Below are 19,102 nucleotides of genomic sequence, written 5' to 3'. Positions count from 1 at the left end.
CCACACAATTAAAAAGCAGATTTTTTTTTTTTAAAAAAGTAGGATTCAAAGTGGGACAAACTAAGGGGATTTTGAAACAGCTATCCTGGCCCTGGACAGTGCTGGTGAGCTGGAAGATCCCCCTCATGGGACCCTGTAGTGGCCCCAAGCCATAGGCACCCATGGAAGGAGCTTGCCATATGGATGAGGTTCAGAAAAGGTAAGACTTATCCCAAGCCACAGGACGAGGCTGCCTGCCCTCAGCAGTATGTCTACAGAACTTCCTGCCTGGACATCAACTCAGGAAACCTCAGGTATGCAAATGTTTTGAAGTAAAAGACAGTTGTAAGACATTAGTAGGATGAATAAAATAGGATGTTAGATGGGAAGCCTAGTGAAGATAACATAATTGCACCTCCTTTGGGGTGACAGCTATTAACAAGTACGTGAGATAGGGGTCTCCCCATAATCACATAGAACCCCTATGCCATGGAGCTAAGACAGGATCCAGGACCTCAGAAGCCAATCACACCTTTTCTACCTCCAACCCCACCTGTTATAAGTCAATGGGAAAGAGGCTGGCTGAGCACATTTCCCGAAGTCACTCCTATAGCCACAGGCCATACGTGCAGCCTCAGCCACCTATGGATGCCTCCCCACCTTGTCTCCCACATGGGTGCTGTTTTAAGTAGATTTAACCTAACTCATGACTGAATCGTCCCTGGGAGGATCACAGGAGACAGGCCCACCTGCAGTCCTGTTCTCCCTCCCTCTGGCATCCTGGGGGATGGCTTGGCTTTTGGCTTCTACAAATGGCTGTGGGCGCTAAAGCCAGAAGTTGGCTCCTCCCCTTTTCATTGCACCCCTGTGGTGAGAGCAGCTCTCTGAAGTCACTGAAGTTTTTTGTTTTTGTGTTTGAGAGTTTTGCTATGGGGTGTGAGCCCTCTCTGAGAGACAGAGAGAGACAGAGGTGAAAGACAGTTGCCTGAGGTCTGATGAGCTTGCAGGGGGACCCACCTGCTAAGCCTGATCTCCTCCCATCCTGTTTCTACAGTGAGACGCAAGTTAGGGAAAAATATATAAGCTGGATACTTCAATTTCTCATTTCCTCAAACAGGGATGCCTTCCCCTGCTCCCTCTTTTCTTCTCTTTCCTCCAAACCCAAAACAGTTTACATCAAATCAACTTCCTTCTGGAATCTGATGCCACTCCACGGCAGCCAAGAGCGATGGTCCAGGCTGGAGCCCACATTCATGCCATGCCCTGGCTGTCTGCCTGGGAAGTGGGCACATAGTCTTAAATCTCAGGGGTAAGGCTGTTTCTTACACTCTCGGGTAACCAACCTCCTTCGGTCTCCACTTTCAGTCATGCTGCTTGGGGGAGCCAGGTCAGCCCTGTCTGCAGCCCTCAGTGCAGCCTGGGCCTGTTCCCTCAGCTTAGCTTTCTGAGAAGTGAGCAGACCCCCATCGCCCGAGTTTGTGCCATCCTGCCCCCCTTGCCCTTGAACAGCCAAGGACAGAGACCACCCAACAGGGTGCTGAGCACCGTGGGCTCCTTACCTTGTCTTTTCTTGTCCCTTCCCTCTCCTCTGCTCTGGATTCCAGGCCACTAGGGCCACAGCTGGGAGGAGCTGGTGGCCTTCTGCCCAACAGTGACACAACAGGACATAAGAACAGCTCACAGCCACTGCCAAGAGCCCAGAAATAGCCTACAGTTCTCAAGTTACAGGGCTGGGGAGGGGAGCAGATAGGGGCTGGCATTTGGGACACTGATTCTGCCAAGTAAGTGAAATGTTAGGGCCCTGGGAGCGTCCCTGGCTACGCACCCATTTTGTGCTTGGCACACGAGTGAGGTGGTGAAGCTCCGGAAAGAAGGATCATTTGAAAATGGATCCACACTGCTTGAGGAGGCCCAGGGAAAAGCTGAAGTTTATACCAGCTCAAACCCTCATCCTCTAGGCAGCCTCATGAGCCCCCCAGCCCTCATGTTACCTGAGAGGGCATCATCCCCACCACTTAGGGGTCGTCCATGCAGCAAGAATGTGGTTATGACGAGATCCACATCAAAACCCACAGGTTCTGGGAGTTTTTGGGTCAGGCTGCAAGCACAGCTTAATGGCAAGAGAGCTTGGAATCACCTCACCAGTGCTTGAATTCCATAAAGAACCCACTTCCTTCTAATCTAGTTCTTAAGTAAAGCAAAGTCACTATGAACACCCTACACAGAGGTCTCCACTTCTGCAATCTGCCATTAGGGACTCCAACCTCAAAAAGCCTATGTCCTTCAAACCTTGAAGCCCAGGAGAGGAGTGGGGAGCTAAATATCTAGGGTCACTGCCTAGGACATGACACCAAAGAACTGCAGACAAGCTGACGTCCCAGAGAGGGCAGTCTCAGCAACCACAGCATGTGGGCTGACGGTGTAAGCTGTCAAAAAACAAGCTGCAAGATGTGTTTATCTAAGTGAAAAATGCACACAACATACATGCTGCAAGAGGAGAATTGCGTTCACTTTTTGTTATAAAACAGACATACACACACACACACCCCCTGGGAAGACACAAACTAAAATGTCATAATGGTAATCTCTGAGTTATGAAATAATAGAGTATGGCATTGCTTTTCTGCTTTTCATATTTTGGGGCATGAAATAAATTCTTACTTTAAAATAATAAAGTTTTTTTTCAAGAAAAGCAGTTTTAACTTTAATAAATCAAAGAAATGCTAAGGAACTTAGCTTAAAACTTAAAGCTAGGAAACAGGTTAGGATTCTGTTCAAATAGTAGGTACATGAACCTATCAACAGCTTAAGACAAGCAAAAATCTTTAAAACCCGCAAAACAAAGCCTAGAAGAAAATCAGCAATGTTTTAAGTCAAAAGTCATAAAATGCTATTTCACTAGTTCAGTCTCATGTACTTAGTCTTCTGTTGTGATTCGACATTCTCAATTAAATTCTGGGATGTAATATTCAGCTCCAGACTTGTCCTATGATTAAGCTGGCCATTTTCTTAGTTTTTGAACTCTTATTTCTGTGTGTCTGTATTTAATTTTCCTGGTATAGGACTCCCTTGAGAACTTCTTGGAGATCTGGTCTGGTATTGGTAAATTCTTTCAGATTTTGTTTATCTGAGAATGTTCTTGTCTTTTCTTCCCATATGAAGGATAATCTTGCTGGGTACAGTATTCTTGGTTGAAATTACTTTTCCTTAACACTTGGAATATATTTTCCCATTATTTCCTGGCTCACATTGTTTCCAATGAGAGGTCCACTGTTAGCCTGATGGGATATCCTTTGTAGGTAACTTGCCATTTTTCTCTTGTCAATCTTAATATCTTGTATTTGTGGTTTTGGTCAATCTGGCTATAATGTGTCTTGGAGAAGATTTTCTTGGGTTGATTCTATTTGGAGTCCTTTGTATTTCTTGGGACTGGATCTTTGAGTACCTCTCTGGGTTTGGAAAGTTTTCTTGCAGGATTTCATGGCATAGATTATCAATGCCCTTATGAGTCTCTTCCCTTTTTGTGATACCAATTACACAGATGTTTGGACGTTGGATGGTATCTAGTACTTCTCATTTTTAGGGGCAATTTTCTCAGCCTTTGTGGTGGATTTTTCTAGGCCAGCAATTTTCTACATCTGTATTTTCTATATGATCTAGTCTGTTTTTAATACTTTCAAGGGAGATTTTGACTTCCTGTATTATAGTCTTCATCTCTAATAGGTCCATTTGATTATTTTTTTAAGTGTGTAATTTTTCTTTTAGATCTTACAAGAATTTCCTCGCCTCTTGGAACTCGTCAGTTCCTTCAAACTGCCTCTTTTGCAGTTTATTGTCTCTCTTCTCGTCTATCTCTGTTAGCTTCATCATTATGAATATTCTAAATTCTTTTTTAAAAATTATTTTATTTAACTTTATTTATTATTATTTTCCAGTTGGATCAGAGAGAGAGAGGGTGAGGGAGAGAGAAAGTGAGAAAGCAAGCCACCAGGTCCAGGACTTGAACCACAGTCAGCCACGTGGGAGTCCAGTGCCTTTAACCACCATGCCACCGGCCGGCCCCATGAATATTTTAAATTCTTTATCAGACATTTTGATGATTTCTATTGTACTGTCTGTGGATGAAGAGGAGTTATTCTTTTCCCTTGGAGGAGAGATATTTTCTTGCTTTCCCATATTTCTTGTGGCCCTGTGGTGATTTCTAGTCATCTGATGGATGGTGTGTTTCTTCCTAATTCTTGAAGTTCAATCTGAGCGTTCAGGAGCGTGCAGAAGGAGGTGATCTGGAATCTCTTTGCTGTTCCGTTTTTGTCCCTTTGTGCAGCAGATTCAGTGGATATTGAGGAATATGTTAACCCTAATAGTATTTGGATGTTTGGCTATGGTTCCCTTAGATCTGTCTAGAAACACAGAGAATGGAGATTGAGGAGCAGAGTGATGAGATAAAAGAAAAAGAAAAGGAAACAGAAAGAGAGAAAGAGAAACAAACAAAAATAAAACACAAAGAAACAGAGAAAAAGAAAGAAAAAATAAAAAACAACCAAAAAAATTTATTTTTTTTTAGAAAGCAAAAAATAAAAAAACCGCAGCACACAGTGCTGTGCAAGATCACTAGTTCTCAAGAGCCATGGAGGAATCTTCTACTGAAAGCCTGCCCCTTGCCTGTCCTGGGTGGGAAGGGAAAAGGGGATTATTAGCAAGATAAAGGCAGGGCTGAAAGCCAAGAGAATACCTTAAACATTTTTATAAAGGAAAAATTACAAAAAAATGAGAAGATAGAGACAGAGAGAAGGCTAGAGGGGCTCCCTACCACTCAAGTTTGTGGGCTGTAGACTCAATTATCTATAGAAAATCTTCATTTTCTCTTTTCTCCCTGAAGTCACTAGTTCTCAGAAGCCATGGAGCAGTCTTCTTCTGAAGTCCTGCCCCTTGCCTCTCCACTTGAGTTTGTGGGCTAGAGGCTCAAATTATAAAGTATTATTAAAAAATCAAAGGTTTGGGACCTGCACTTGGCATAATGGCTATGTCGCTGGACTCCCATGTAGTCGACCATGGTTTGAGTCCTGGACCTGGTGGCCTAAACTCATGCCAGGCGCATGTGCGTGCGTGCCCAAGATCCCGAGAAGAGAATGGAGGAGAAGGGATTGCAGCGCGACCATTTCCCGGGGGGGAGGGGGCATGATTTCTTTCTTTCTGTCTCTCTTTTTGGTGAGTGCACGTGCCCTATGGCAAAAACCTTTCAAAAAAATAACAGACGAAACAAAACAAAAAACCAAAGGTTTAATCATAGCCTCAAAGTTAGCTGTAGAGTCCTTCACAGCAGATAAAGATGGAACTATTTCATCAACAACATGTTTTGGGCTGACCTTGTCTGTGCCTGACCCGGGTCAGCAGAACAGCCCAACTGATCCACAGGGTGGGAGCCCACCAGAGTGTTGAAGTCAGCCAGTTTGGCCTGCTTTGTCATGCAGGAACAGTAACTGATATGAACTTTTGTCCCTCTGGAGCCACCAACCACCTGGACAAACACAAATATTTAGAAATGACACCCTCGGAGGGGGTTTTCAAAATGGGGAGAAAAGCAGGCAGAACAGGATACTCAAAGTGCTCAGGAGTGCCAAGGATGTGGGTGTTCTTGGGACTCCGTTAGAGAGCTGGATTGCCTGTTTCACTAATTTTAAGATTTGTTTCTTAGATTAAATGAAGCTGAAAGGTTAGGCTAGGGCTTACTGTTACGTGAGCTTGTTCAGCTAAATGGCCAATAACAGACACGTTCTGATCCCATAAACGTCTGGAGGAACCCACGCACCAGTCTTACCATCTAGATCAATCTTTTGAAAATGTGAGACAGCTTTTATCTACAAAATGCCAACTATTTAGGAATGATTTTGCAACACTTTAATACTGTAAGTTGTTTTTAATGTTTAACTCCTTCTACTGGCATAGCAACTCCAAGTCTCCATCTTATATTTGGCACTGCTACTGGAAAACCCTAGCAGAGGTGGAACCCCTTACACTCCCTCAGCATGAAGTGCCATGCCCTCTGACCGGTCCCTTTTAGAGAACAGATCCCAGAATTATTACCACCAGGAGCCCATGGAAACAAGAACTTGTCACCTCTCAATCTGATGCTTTGCTTTCTTCCTGCAGAACTCTCTTGCCCCCATTACACTGATTTTTCTAAACTGTAACCTACATACCAGTAACAGGCCTGTTGACTTTCCGAACCAAGATAATAATTCATCTATTTTGGAAAGTGCATTTCTACTGTATACTTCATTTATTTTATCAATGTACTGGAAAATGGTTGTCGTTTCACCATCTGCAATATCCGCTTCACAGGCATTTTCAGGAACACTGGCAGTCAGGGTGAAGCATTTAGGTCACAACAGTGGGATGTAACAGGATCCGGTACTTGGTTAAGCCAGGATCAGACCACAATCCAAAATTCAGTCACTTTATAACTTTCATAGACTATGGACCCTATACCAAGAAGAGTAAATTTTAATTCTATGAGACTTCTCCTATTTTTCACTAGTATCATCTTTCAAGATAAAACACAGGTCTCTGTTGCTTAGGTGAGCAAAAATGATCTGCAGAAGGTCAAATTCAGTCCACGGCTCAGGGTCCACTGTCACCTGTGGCAGCCCCACCACTGCAGTCTGACCACCCAGCAGGACATCTGGGCTAGGGCTTCAGAAAACCAGACTCCAGCCCTACTTTTGTGGCTGCAGAATGTGACATGATCACTATGAACTTCAGCTTCCTATGTGAGGATGAGACTAAGATAACCTCTACTATTGGTACCATGGGTAGCTTCAAGGACAAATAAGAGATGAGAGTTCTTAGAAAAATCTTCAAGTTATGAGGTGACACAGCTCATTTCTCCTCACTTTACAACAGCCTGAAGTATAAAAGATCCTTTCTATGCCAATTGCTAAAGGGTATTTAGGTTACAGGCCAGCAAAAAAGGTGCTATTTCCCCAACAATAATAGATCTTTGATCATTGCAAGCATGTGTAACACTGCATAATTCAGTCTCTAACCTCAAGAAATGACTTGGAACACAAGTCCGGGGAATTCCCTGTGCTCCACCCCAGGTAACTGGTGCACACACTCTATGAAGACTCTGTAAAGACCCTCAAGAAAGAAAAAAATGGCCTGATGAACCCACTTTCTCGAATCATGTGTTCCATGAAAGCCTGAAGTATCTCTTATTTGTGAGTTTCACTAACCCAGACTCAGTGTGTATCTCCTGGGCAGATACACACGCAGATACACACACATACACACACATATATTTGTTCTTTATCCTGAAGGGCAGGGCTGAAGTCCAATTCTTGGACATGGTTATGCATCATTATGTTACAAACAATTACTGCTATAATTTCAAATGTTTTTGATACTATTTTGTTGACTTACATGACTATACTGTGACTAAGATAATGAGAGAATTGAGCAACGAAGAAGCTCTACAAAAGTTGTTAGTAGGGGCATTCATCAAGACCCCTGCACACTTTTCTGGACAAGCAGCAGAGAGCAGCTGGGATGCCAACAGTAGGATAGCCAGGAGGGCTGCCACTGCACTCAGCACACCAGGCTGCCTGGCTGGCTTCCTCCTACTCAGACTCTTCTCTAGAAATAGGGCAAGTGTCTAAGTCATGGCAGCAAACATGGTAGCAACAGCTGCGTACTAAAGCTACAGGCAAGGGCAGAGCGGCTCTTCATACTTTGTTCCAGCAGGGAATGACATTAGCCACTGTCTAGGCCCCGCCTTGCTTCTATCCAGACCCCCGTGATGTCGCAGCTCAGCAGAGGGCAGATCCAGCTGGGGCGGCTCTTTCTGTGCTCTGGGTTGAGTCCCGTTGTATATGGCCTCAACTGGGCCCTCAGTGACAGTCAGTGGGCGTTTTGAGCCCTGTTACTAGTAATTTAGAGAAGCACACTTTGATTCTGGTCTGATGTACATTTCCTGATGAGCCTTTCCTGCCCTACATCTTTTGACGTGGAGTTGAGCACTGTGCTTTGCAAAGGGAGTGTGGCCTGGGCTCCTATCTCACTACTGGAGACAGTGGGAGGGACAGAGCCCTGCCCCACAAAGGCTTCCACCAGCAACTCCAAGGAGCTGGCATAGAAAGAGACATGGTGGCACAGAAAAAATGACAGTTGGAAAGGCTATACAGATTCCTGTAGTACCAGCAGGAGACAGCTCTATGGACCCAGAATTGGAGACCCACCACACACTTTCCATTCTGAGACACAGGAAGAGGAAAGCAGAGTGCCGGGACAGGCGGGAGCCATGTGGAGCCTCCATTCAGACACCACAAGCTTAAGGACACCCTGTAAACTGGGTCCCACACATTGGTGGGTTGGGACAAGCACCGAATAGGAAACTAGAGGACAGCTCTGACTGGGAAGCAACGTACACTTGGCATGGCGAGGTGGGTGGCCATACCTGGACAGGGGTGCACTGTCAGTGCTGTGGAAACTGGGGGTCACAGAGAGCTTGGCTCTACCAGTGCTATGGGCAGTCACAGGGCCCCATCCGCGGTCCTCAAAGCCCATCCTGGGCTCTGAAGTCGGCTCCAGCTCACCAGAGCTGTCGCTATGGCTATGTAACCTGCACACACAACTCCATCCTCCCAGCCTCAACTCGTTCTTACCACAGTGGCTGATTTAGCTAAACCCTTGCTGCCACCACATCCACCTTCCACTGGGTGCCAGGGGCAGTCCCCCAGGAGGTAAACCACTAGCTCAAATGGGACCAGCGGGTCAGTGGTAATAGTCCCTTCATACCCACGAGCATCCTGAAGTCTAACAACTGAGTGCTCGCTTCCTGGAAATCTCTTGTGATTGTCCTACATATGCCTGAAATTCTGGAAAGAGGGACACCTGGATTAATTCCACCCTTAAATCTATGTTTACTTTAAAAACAAAAAAAAAGTTCACTCCCCAGAGAAAGAGAGACTGATTTAGAGACAGAGACAGCATCTTCAACAGGGTCTCAATGCCATAATCCACCCCCAGCCTCAGCCAGCCCTGGATCATGAGTCTGTACACGCTGTGTGTACTGAGGGAGGTTTCTGGGTGTGGACCCAGAGCCTTCACATGTGGATCATTCTCCCAGAGTGTTACATTTTCCTGCTGTGCCACTGTCCAGCTCCTACTCTCACATTTTTATTTTTTGGTTCTGTGTAAACCTTGTCATAAATTACAGCTATTATTTTACATGCACCAAGCATCATAGGTAAGACCTGATGGTCTCTCTGCCTGTATGTGCTGCCTGCAGTGACCCTCTTGTCATTGGAAACAGAAGCAGTATTAATCGGATCTGTGGATGGAAAGCTTCCAGATCAGAGGAAAGAATTCCACTCAACCAAGTGTGCACCAAGGAAAACAAAATGTAACCTGACAGGACCCTTGGATAGGCCAGTATCTCTTCATAGGAGATTATGCCCACTTTCTGGCTCTGGAAGATAAAGCTGGCAACCGGACTTGGGGCTTGTGGGCTTCCCTGCAGCCACCTCTAAAACACCCACTCTTGGGCAGGCACTGGCCTCATCTGAATCATTCCCATCTCATTGGTGCCATTATTGTCCACCCCTGTGTATAAACGACTGTGTGCATTGCATCCTCTGACGCTCTGCAGAGACATGGAAGGCATCGCCGGCCCCATTTTACAGATGGAAACTAGAGGTCTGACATGCAAATATACTTTTTGATCCAGCCTAGTGCAGAGTCAGGCTAGAACCAAGTTCCTGCAATCCCAGGCCAGCGTGGGCTCCACATCTTGCCATGTCTTATGTCTTAGACCCTGTGGTGAGAGCAGGCATGGACTCTGGGTAAGGGCAGCCAAGAGTTGCCAGGGATTTGCCATAAACCAGCTTGTCGGCTAATGTGTATGGCAGAGTATCATCATAGTGATGGAAATGACCCATTTTCTGCTTAATTTACAGACCACCTTGCGCATCAGAACCTTGACCAGAACCTCTAGGAGACAGTGGGACGCATCAAACATTCATCCTTCTCCAAAATGTACAGAGGAGCACTTACATGTGTGCTACATGATGCGTGCAAAACCTCGGAGCCTCCTTCAGGAGCATCCAAACAGAAAAGCATTTGTTGATGGGTAGAAGGTCCCCAAGGGACCTTCAGCTTGAGCTCCTGCCACACAACCTGCTCCCCACCCCTACAAGGCCCTTACCAAGGGAAAGGAGGGGGAAGACACTGTAAAAGCATAAACAAGTAGGCACCCAAGACCCCCCAGCCCCAGCCTCGCTCACCAGTATAGGTAATAGGCCAAAGCCACCGCGACCAGGGTGGTGCAGACACCCGAGAAGAGGCAGGCTGAGTAGCTGGCCAGCATCTTCAGCCCTCCAGTCTGTGAGCTTCTGAAAGTCGGGGAAAAGAGATGGTGGATTCTGGTCTAAAGAATAGGAATGCAGATGCAGCGAACAGGATTAGGCCAGGCCAGCGCTGGCTGCCCAAATCTGTGGGCAGCTAAATGCACCTGCTCAGCAGAAGGAGGGAGATAGGCACTCCTGGAGGTGCCACCTGCCTGGCAACAGAGCCTTTCATGCCACAGAGACCAGCTCAAGTGACAACAGGAATGCGCCCAAACAAGACATAAAGCACCAACCTTTCTTCCTGCCCCCCACCCCCTGCTAATCCAATAAGCGGCTTTCAGCCAGAGCTGCTGTCGACAGGCAATCACAAGGCCTAGCCAGGATGCAGGTCAGTGGGCCCTGCCCCAGCACTAACCCCAGGCAGAGACCTGAGTGCCACAGGTTCCTCCCCATGTGTTAGAAGCTACCAGCAACCTCAGCCGCAGTATGGCCAGGTCGCGGGGTATGCTGTGAGCCTGTGCAGCCTCCAAGCTGTGGACAAACATCCTGTTTGCACCAGGGGCCTAGAAGCTGCGAACCTACAATAGCTGGTCCAGACAAGAAACATCTGGCTGTGCTCCAGACCACTATCCGGGGGTTCCCACATTTAAAGAACTGTGGGGGGAATCACTCCTCTGTTCGGAGCAAGTGCTTCTAAGCTCAACATGAAAATGGAGCAAGGTGGGAGGCTCATGTCACACCCCTGCCCAAAACTCAGGAATATGAAATGAAAGCATCTGAAGGCAGAGTGAAGGAAAGAGACAAAGTGACCCAAAGACATGCGCAAGACCCCACGGAACCTCCTCCTAACCTAGAAGGCCCTCGGCAGACACCGACAAGCAGGGAGATACTTTCTCACAACAGTGCCTGATGCGTCTCTGGTGGCATATCTTTCTGAGGGGGATGAAGCACAGTGGGGGAGAGTGGCGGATGTGCCTCCCTGTATCCCAAGTGGACCTGCACACCACCGGCCCACCCCAAACAAGTCTTCCACCAGGCTGCTGCATTCCCAGCCCTGACACTCTGCATGTAGGAGGAACCTCATGCTTCCCTTTGCTCCCTGCTAGACACTCTGCATCAAGAGGTGGGGCCCCTCCAGGCTGGGTCCCAAATGCTGACATCCTGAGGACCTCGAGCTCGTTTACTGCAAACCTGGAGAAGGAGATGACCAGGTGGAGCATCTTCAAAGCTCCCCCCAGGTCTTCGTTTTTCTTTCCCCATCATAACCTTCAGATGACCTCAGCCTCAACTCATGTTTGGTGACCCCATGAGAGCCCCAGAACCACCCCACTGAGCACATCTGTATCCCTGGCCCTCAGAAACTGTGAGGTAATAGTTGCTAGTCATTTCGGCTACTGGGTCTGGGTGTAACTTACCACATGGCAATAGATGACAAAGACCATAATGCAGACAGGCTGATCGATGCCTGCTGTGTGGTTTACTGGAAGTCTCTGATGGCTATCATAGAGCTGGGTTTGCTGTCTGACACAAAAAGAGTATTTGCACTTCAGCATCTTCTATCCCAAAGAGCAGTATGAACTAACCTAGCTCCCCGAAGTGAAGTACACATTGTAGAAATGAGACAAATGTTCATTTAATCATGTTAGAAGCCCCAAGAAAACCAAGAATGTACAATATGTGTGTAAGAAATGAGGGGGGAGGGAACCAGCAGTTAGGGTAATGGCTGGACTCCCACGTAGTCGACCGCGGTTTGCGTCCTGGACCCGGTGGCTTAGAACTCACACCGGGCGCGTGTGCGTGCGTGCCCAAGATCCCGAGAGGAGAATGGAGAAGAAGGGATTGCGGCGTGGCCATCCCCCCTGGGGGGTGATTTCTTGCTTTCTGTCTCTCTGTCTCTCTCTGTCTGGCGAGCACACGCGCCCTATAGCGAAAAACCTCTCCAAAAAAAAAAAAAAAAGAAACGAGGGGGGATAAGGGGAGAGAAACCTAGCCACCCATGAGATGACAATGGCATGCACATTGCAGGGAAGACTGACGCCACCCTTCAGTGTGACAATGTGACATAGCTGTAGATGTCTGTAACTACAGCCAATGTGTGGGACTCCCTGTGCGCTGCCTACCTCACCCTCCCTTCTTTCCAACCAGCCCGTGCTGGAGGTCAAGAGCTGCGATGGAGAAGGTTCATCCAGCTCCAAAGAGGCATCTGGACTGGTCTGAGCTGGCCTTGGGAGTAGCGAATAGATGGAGGAGAATCTCGGGGGGCCTTGCAGAAACATTTTTGCCTCTGGTGAAAGGTTGCACAGAGAAGTTCCTCTTCTGTGCTGGACTCCTCTGCATCCAGATGTGGCTGCAGAGGCAGCCTTTGTGCAACTCAAGAAGACAGGCCTGTGGTGAGAAGCAACCAGAGGGGATGAGGAGCTGATGGGGGCAGGAGGAGGCGTGTTGGATACAGCCCTCTGGAGCCTCCCATCTAAGAGCCCAAAGAGATTCTACTACTTTCTGCCATGGCACCCTATCCAGCCTCTCAGGAACCAGTCTCCTATCTAAATTCCTCCTACGTGTGTTGAATACAGAAGTCACATGTGGGTGCCCCTTTGATGGCAACAAGCCAGAATTTCCTCCATAGGAGTGAGAAGCCACAGGGTCAAGGTGGCCCAGCTTCCAGGAGTACTGGTTATACTTGGGTTTGGACATGGGGTACAATTTCTTTAAAGTGAACATGGCTATCATCTAGAACAATAGGTAAAATGAGGAAGTATTTAAAAACAAAACCAAAGATTTCTATTAGAGAGAGAGAATCAGGGAACTTGCACCCCAGTGGCAAGTCCCCCCCCGCCCCCCACCAAGGTAAAAGGAGAAGCTTATTCATTAAGATTTCAACAGATTATAGGGAAAGGAAACAGACTACACAGTTGTGAATATACAGGGCAGCCCTTTGTGCTAAGGCAGAGATGCTGACAAGGCTGTCCCAGGCAAGGTGATGCCTGGGAGGTTGGGCGAGGCTGGCACCAGGAGTGACTCCACATAGGCACTGAGCCCACGCTGATGCCACCTGAGGTTGCAGCAGAGAAGGAGGGGCTCAGCACTCTGACCAGGTGCTAAAGGCCAAGGTGGCCATGAAACCCTTAAGAGGCGACAGTTGAGTGAGTTTTGGCTTTGACAGAAGAACTGTAGCAGAACTAATTCATAAACATGTCCTTAAGTCCAGAAAGCCACTGGGTTTTCTCACTGTGTCCTCCTCTGCTGGAGAAACCCTTGCACATTAGGAGGCCACCGGCCTCTCCAGATGTTCATAAACGCCCAGCTCTTGTTCATGGCCACTCATCGGGAAGGTGAGGAAGAGTGGCTGCTGTGGCCATGTGCTAGAATAGCAATGGGGCTGACTCATCGCGGCACACTTTCTTCTAGTGGTTGCTGCCGCAGGCCCCTTGGGGAACCAGATGAAGGCTGCGGGGTGTGTACAGAAGAACACATTCCCCAAAACAAGCAATGCTAAGCACATGGAGTCTATGCCAGGGTTAGGGACCCCTGCTGGGTGGCAGAGGCTGAGCGCCAACAGGCACAATGTCAGCACCCAGGGACCAAGGGCATATGCTGTCCTCCCCTCTGGTTTTATTTCAGTTCTGGTCTGTCTGGGCTACAGAGCTAGGGTCTTGACAGGTCATTTAACCATCTTGAACCTCAGCTCCCTTCTGCGAAGCGAGAGAGTTGACTCCACTGCTGCCCTAGGATCAAGATCTTAGTGTGTGAACGTCTTGTGTGATGCTCATGTAAGGGTCCTGGACCTACTTTGGGAACCACTGGATGGTTGTCATAAGGCTCTATCTAGAGGCACTTTCTGTCACCCTATACTCTGCTTCTGGCATGAAAGGCCACCAGGGAAGAAGGCCTGCCACTCTGTCCACTGAGCCTAGTTGGAGGGGGTCAGAGGATTGTTCTGCGTGCGTCATGCTGGCTAAGGCTTTCCCGGCCCCTAATCCCCAGAAGAGCTGGAGGCCCTGCTGACCAGAAGAAGGCTCCCATGTGGCTACGTGCAATCTCCTGGGGAAACCAAGCTCCTGACCGACTGTGGCAGAGCCTGAGAGACATGGGCATTGCCCTACCATGCCTGACTCATACCTCACCAATAAATAATGAAAACTTCTTTCAGTTTTTTAGTTGTCTCTGAATTATAAACCACTCAAGTGCTGAGCAGACACTCCCTGGGTCCCCCAGAAGCCTACAGAGAAGCTGCCCACAGTTCTAATGTCCCACCACAAAGCAAAGGGTATCGTGAGCACAACCTAAAGTCGCCCAGGTCCCCATGAGAGCACAGGTGCCCTGGACTTGATGCAGCTAAGGTCACCTTTGATGACAGCTCCCAGATTTGACCTTTAAAGTGAGGTCATTTCTTGGGCTGGCCCCATGGCCTAGTGGTTAAGGAAGCCAGATCTACATAGTCAACTCTATAGCTCAAATCCTGGCCTGGTGGCTTGAGAAACATGCTGGGTGCATATGTGTGTGTGCCCCAAGTCCCAACAGGATGGAGAAGTGAAGGGGAAGAACTGCAGTGTTACCACACTCCTCTGAAGATGCTTTCTCTCCTTCTGTCTCTCTCTGTTTCTGTCTCTAGCAAGCATACAAACCCTCTGGCAATAAATAAGTAAATAAATAAATTAAATAAAATAAAAAGTAAGGTCACAGTTTTCTCTGTAAAAAACATCTGGAAGGACCTTCTTAGGGCTATGTTTTTCCTGATCTCCCAGTCAAAAGCTCTGGTTGCCAAAGCCACTGCTGGGGCCTCCAGCCGGGGAGCAAGCACACCTGAGTCGGCTGCTAACACCAGGTCATGTGCATGGCAGACTAGGCACTGCCCCCTGGGGCACTGCTGGCCTCCCCATGCTCCTTTCCTGTCCATCCTGCTCTGCTCAGAGCTAGGGTCGGCCTCCTCTGTGCTGCCTTGAGGCTGGGCTGGCAAGGGAAGTGACCCGATGTCCTTTGGGATCCCAGCCTAACGTGCAACGTTGCCCTTTCAGGCCTCCTTCCTTGGGGCAACCTGGGCCTGTCCTCTGCCCTTGGTCCCCTGGGTCCACCTGAACCAGCTCTGTGTCACTAATGGATACCCTCACAGCCTTGCCTGTGTGCTTCCATTGACTGCCAAGTTCTCTAGAACCGGAGAACTTCCCTTGCTTCAATCTCATGGGTTCACCAAGATTTCATCTTTGAATCTTCCCATCCAGCCTCTGCACTGTCTCCCTGGCCTGTGGCTCCAGCACAAGCCCCCTGGCTTGCTCTTACCTCAGCTGCCACCTGAATGCCCCCACAGCTCAGGGCACCTGGACACCTGCCCAGACACCCACCATCACCCCTGCCCTGTTCCCTCATCAGGTGACACAGGCCACGCAGCCACCACGACCACACACCTCTGTGCCCAGCTTATACGTGTCCTCCAGTGACACTGCAGGCTCTCAAAGGAGCTGTCGCTTTCTCGGGAGCCCTTCACTCCCTGGTGCAGGACCAAAACTGCTGAAGGGCCTGAGTATAGGCTGGGCAAACCTCTGAGAGAGGCCCATCCTCCTAACCACATGGGAGGTAGCAGTCAGGGCCAGCTGGCGCAGAGGGACTTGTGAAACCCTTTCTGAGCCTTCATGGCCTGCCTTGCATGTGGGCACAGCAAGGTAAGGCAGTACTGGCAGTCTTCCTGGCGTCCTTGGGGGAGTGCTGGCATGCTGTGGGCACGACCTGTGCTCTAGAGCCCTAGGCCTCAGCCTCGTGTCATACCCTCCAAGAACAGGCAGAGGTCAGGACAACATACAGGCTCCCAGGTGCCTGCCTTGTGACAGGCAGTTGGTGATGACTGGAAAGAAAGCACTTGTACATTGGAACAGAGAGTTCTCCCTCCCATGGGGCAGGCAATTAGGCCCTCCAGCTGTGCAGACCAAGGACCTCCTCTCTACCTTTCAGGACAAAAGGTTAAACACTGGGCTGATCTGTCCAGGTGTCCCCTTGGCTACTTGAACAATGGCTTTGGTGACTCACTGACCTCACCTGAAGGCCTATGGACAAGCATGCTGGTCACCCATCTAGGACCTTCTCCTTGGCTTGGGAGATACCAATGCCCCTCCTACCATCTCCACCTCTTTCTTGACAAGAAGTGGCCATCCTCTGTCTGCACCTGGTCACCTACTGGGTCTATCTAGGGTGAGACCCTGGGTGCAGAGGTCCAGATCTACTGGACCGCAGGTGCATCCTGTGGTCCCATCCCTCACTACCACATGCGGCAGCAATGGGTGGCTCTAGCACCTCCTTTGTCTCACAAGCCCCTCTCTCACTTCCATCCCACACAGCTCAGCCTCCAGCCAGGCTCCAGGGGCTTCTACCTACCCCCACACCCCTAAACCCTGCCTCCTTCTTGCCATAGTGGCTAACAGCTGCCTCACCAACTAGGCCCAGCCCTGACCCTCACACCTGCCCCCAGGCAGACCTTTCCAGGGATTCCTCAGTGGTGACCCCCTGGTGGGTTCTGTTTGCCCTGGATTAGGGGTTCTTGAATGGTGGAGACTGGCCCTGGTCTGCTTCCTGCATGGCTGGCATGCTGTATGCATGCTGTGGGGCCTGGGATGCTCAAAGGACACCAGCAGGCATGGCCTACGCCCACGTGGATTCCCTCATGCCCCTCATTTCCAAACTGCAGGCATCTCAATGCCATCATGCCACCCCCTTGTGAAAGCATGCAGGAGGCGCCCTATCCCTGGGAGAGTAGCCTCTGGGGTGTCTCCTGACCCACCACTCCCTAGCTCACACTGAGCACAGGCCAAGGTGGCCCTGTGGTTGCAGCTTCATCACTGTGGGGTGCAGCCAGCTCACTGGTTACTGCTACCTGCATGTATGCTGTTCGGATTCTAACCCATCAGCCTGCCCCTGTTCCTGAGCTGTGCCTCATTCCTCGACTATAAAGGGTGGCCCAGTAACATATGAGTGTTAACAGGCCGTGGGAACGCTGGTCTGTGGTAAATGCCAAAGGGTGGGAAGCTACTGGGATGGCATCATCATCATTCCCAGGTCTTTCCACATGGGAAACTGAGAGACAGGGATGCTAAAAAATATGCAACAAAAGCAAAAATAGACAAACGAGATCCCATCAAACTGAAAAGTGTCTGTACAGCAAAGATGACAGAGTGTAGAGACAGCCCACAGACCAGGAGAAAATGCTTGCCAATCCCATATCTAGCAAGGCGCTAGTAATACTCAAACTATATAAGAGCTTGCATTACTCAACAAATAGCCTGGTTTAAAAACAGGCAAGCAATCTGAACAGACATTTCTCAAAAGAAGAGAAATGGCCAATAGCTATATGAAAAAATGCTGGGATTTTTTGTTGTTGTTTGGTTTGGTTGTTTTTTTCACGGAATCCTCTTTGCCACTTGGGCAACTACTTCGGTGACTCACTGACCTGGCACGTGGAGAGGCATGCAGGTCGCTGTCCAAGACCCTATCCTTGATGCCAATGCCCCTCCCACGGTCTCCACTGCCTTCTCCACAGGCAGTACACCTCTTCCCTCAGGGACAACTCATCACCTGGTACACCTTGGGAAAATTCATCACAGAAACTGAGAACAAAACCATAGTGAGATTATCAGCTGGCACCTGTCACAATGGCTATTATCCAAAAAGACAGAAGATAACAAGCGCTGGTGGATGTGGATAAAGCGGAACCCTTACTCGCCGTTGGTAGGAAGGTAAACTGGCTCGGCCACTATAGAAAACAGTCTGGAGGATCTTTAAAACAAACACAGGAGAGGCAGTGGTGCAGGTGGTGGGGCAATGCCACACAACACTGGAGCCACGTGGGAGTCCAGCACCTTAACCACCACGCCACCACCTGCTGGCCCCTTGACTCACTCTCTCATCAATATATACATAGATCAAAGCATCATCTTGTACCCCATATATATATACACAATTATTACTTGTTAATTTAAAAAATGAAAAGAAAAAAGAAAAAACACCCGAGATTCTTCTCCAGGCAGAAAATAGAACCAAAACAAACCCTTTTGGTTCTAATAAATGATAAAGCATGACAGCTGCTGTGGTTTCCTCTCATGCTCTTTATGCCAAACTGAGACTGTTCAGACTCTTGATTCTACTTATTTACTTTTTTTTTTTTTTGTCATGGAGCATGTGCACTCACTGAGAGACAGGGATAGAGAGAGAGGGAAAGTGAGAAATCACCCCCTAATGGGGGTGACTGCTATGCTGCAGTCTCTTCTCCTTCATTCTCTTCTTGGGATTTGGGGTACATATACATATGTACCCACTGTATTTTTCAAGCTGCTAGGTCCAAGACAAAACGCACAGTCATGTGGGATTCAGTGCCTTAACTACCGCGCTGGGCCCTTGATTCTACATACTTTAAAAGAAAGTTGGTATAAGAACTTGCCAAGATCTCTCCCAACAGCATCTCTAGGAATGGAAATTCCCCACCTGAACCCAGTGCACAACAGGAACATCCTCCACATCCATGGGAAAGAAAGACCGCATTGCGCTCTACCCTGGCATCACCCGGATGTGCCGACCACACCTTCCACATCTACCTGAGCATCAAGTCTCTGCTCTCTGTGACCCTCCTTCAGGGTAAGGAGACACAAGTAATCTGAGCACATTATACCAGAAAATGTCCTAAGGGTACAATGTCTCTAGGTTACATTCCACCAGGAAATGTCATAGGAATGTAGGATTTCTGGATTACTTCCCTGGATACGAGACGTTAATGCCTGATACAATATTAAAATGGAAGA

At 48.5% G+C, this 19,102-nt stretch overlaps 1 protein-coding gene across 3 annotated transcripts in view; it reads right to left on the bottom strand.

Annotated features, from left to right (window-relative positions):
- The window catches only part of AGPAT3 (1-acylglycerol-3-phosphate O-acyltransferase 3), a 112,528-nt gene that overhangs the window by 44,602 nt on the left and 48,824 nt on the right, over positions 1 to 19,102 (bottom strand). Inside the window, exon 1 of one of the 3 annotated variants that reach the window (XM_006169445.3) lies at positions 1,539 to 1,591. The exons of the other annotated variants lie outside the window; for them this stretch is intronic. The gene's annotated coding sequence lies outside the window, so the exon portion shown is untranslated. Of the gene's footprint in view, positions 1 to 1,538; positions 1,592 to 19,102 lie in introns of those variants that run through there. 3 annotated transcript variants of the gene reach the window in all.

This window comes from Tupaia chinensis, unplaced genomic scaffold (assembly GCF_000334495.1).
Source record: "Tupaia chinensis unplaced genomic scaffold, TupChi_1.0 Scaffold147038_1, whole genome shotgun sequence".
NCBI classification, from domain to species: domain Eukaryota; kingdom Metazoa; phylum Chordata; class Mammalia; order Scandentia; family Tupaiidae; genus Tupaia; species Tupaia belangeri.
Note: the sequence above shows the minus strand (reverse complement) of the source record. Positions and strands in the feature narration are given on the sequence as shown.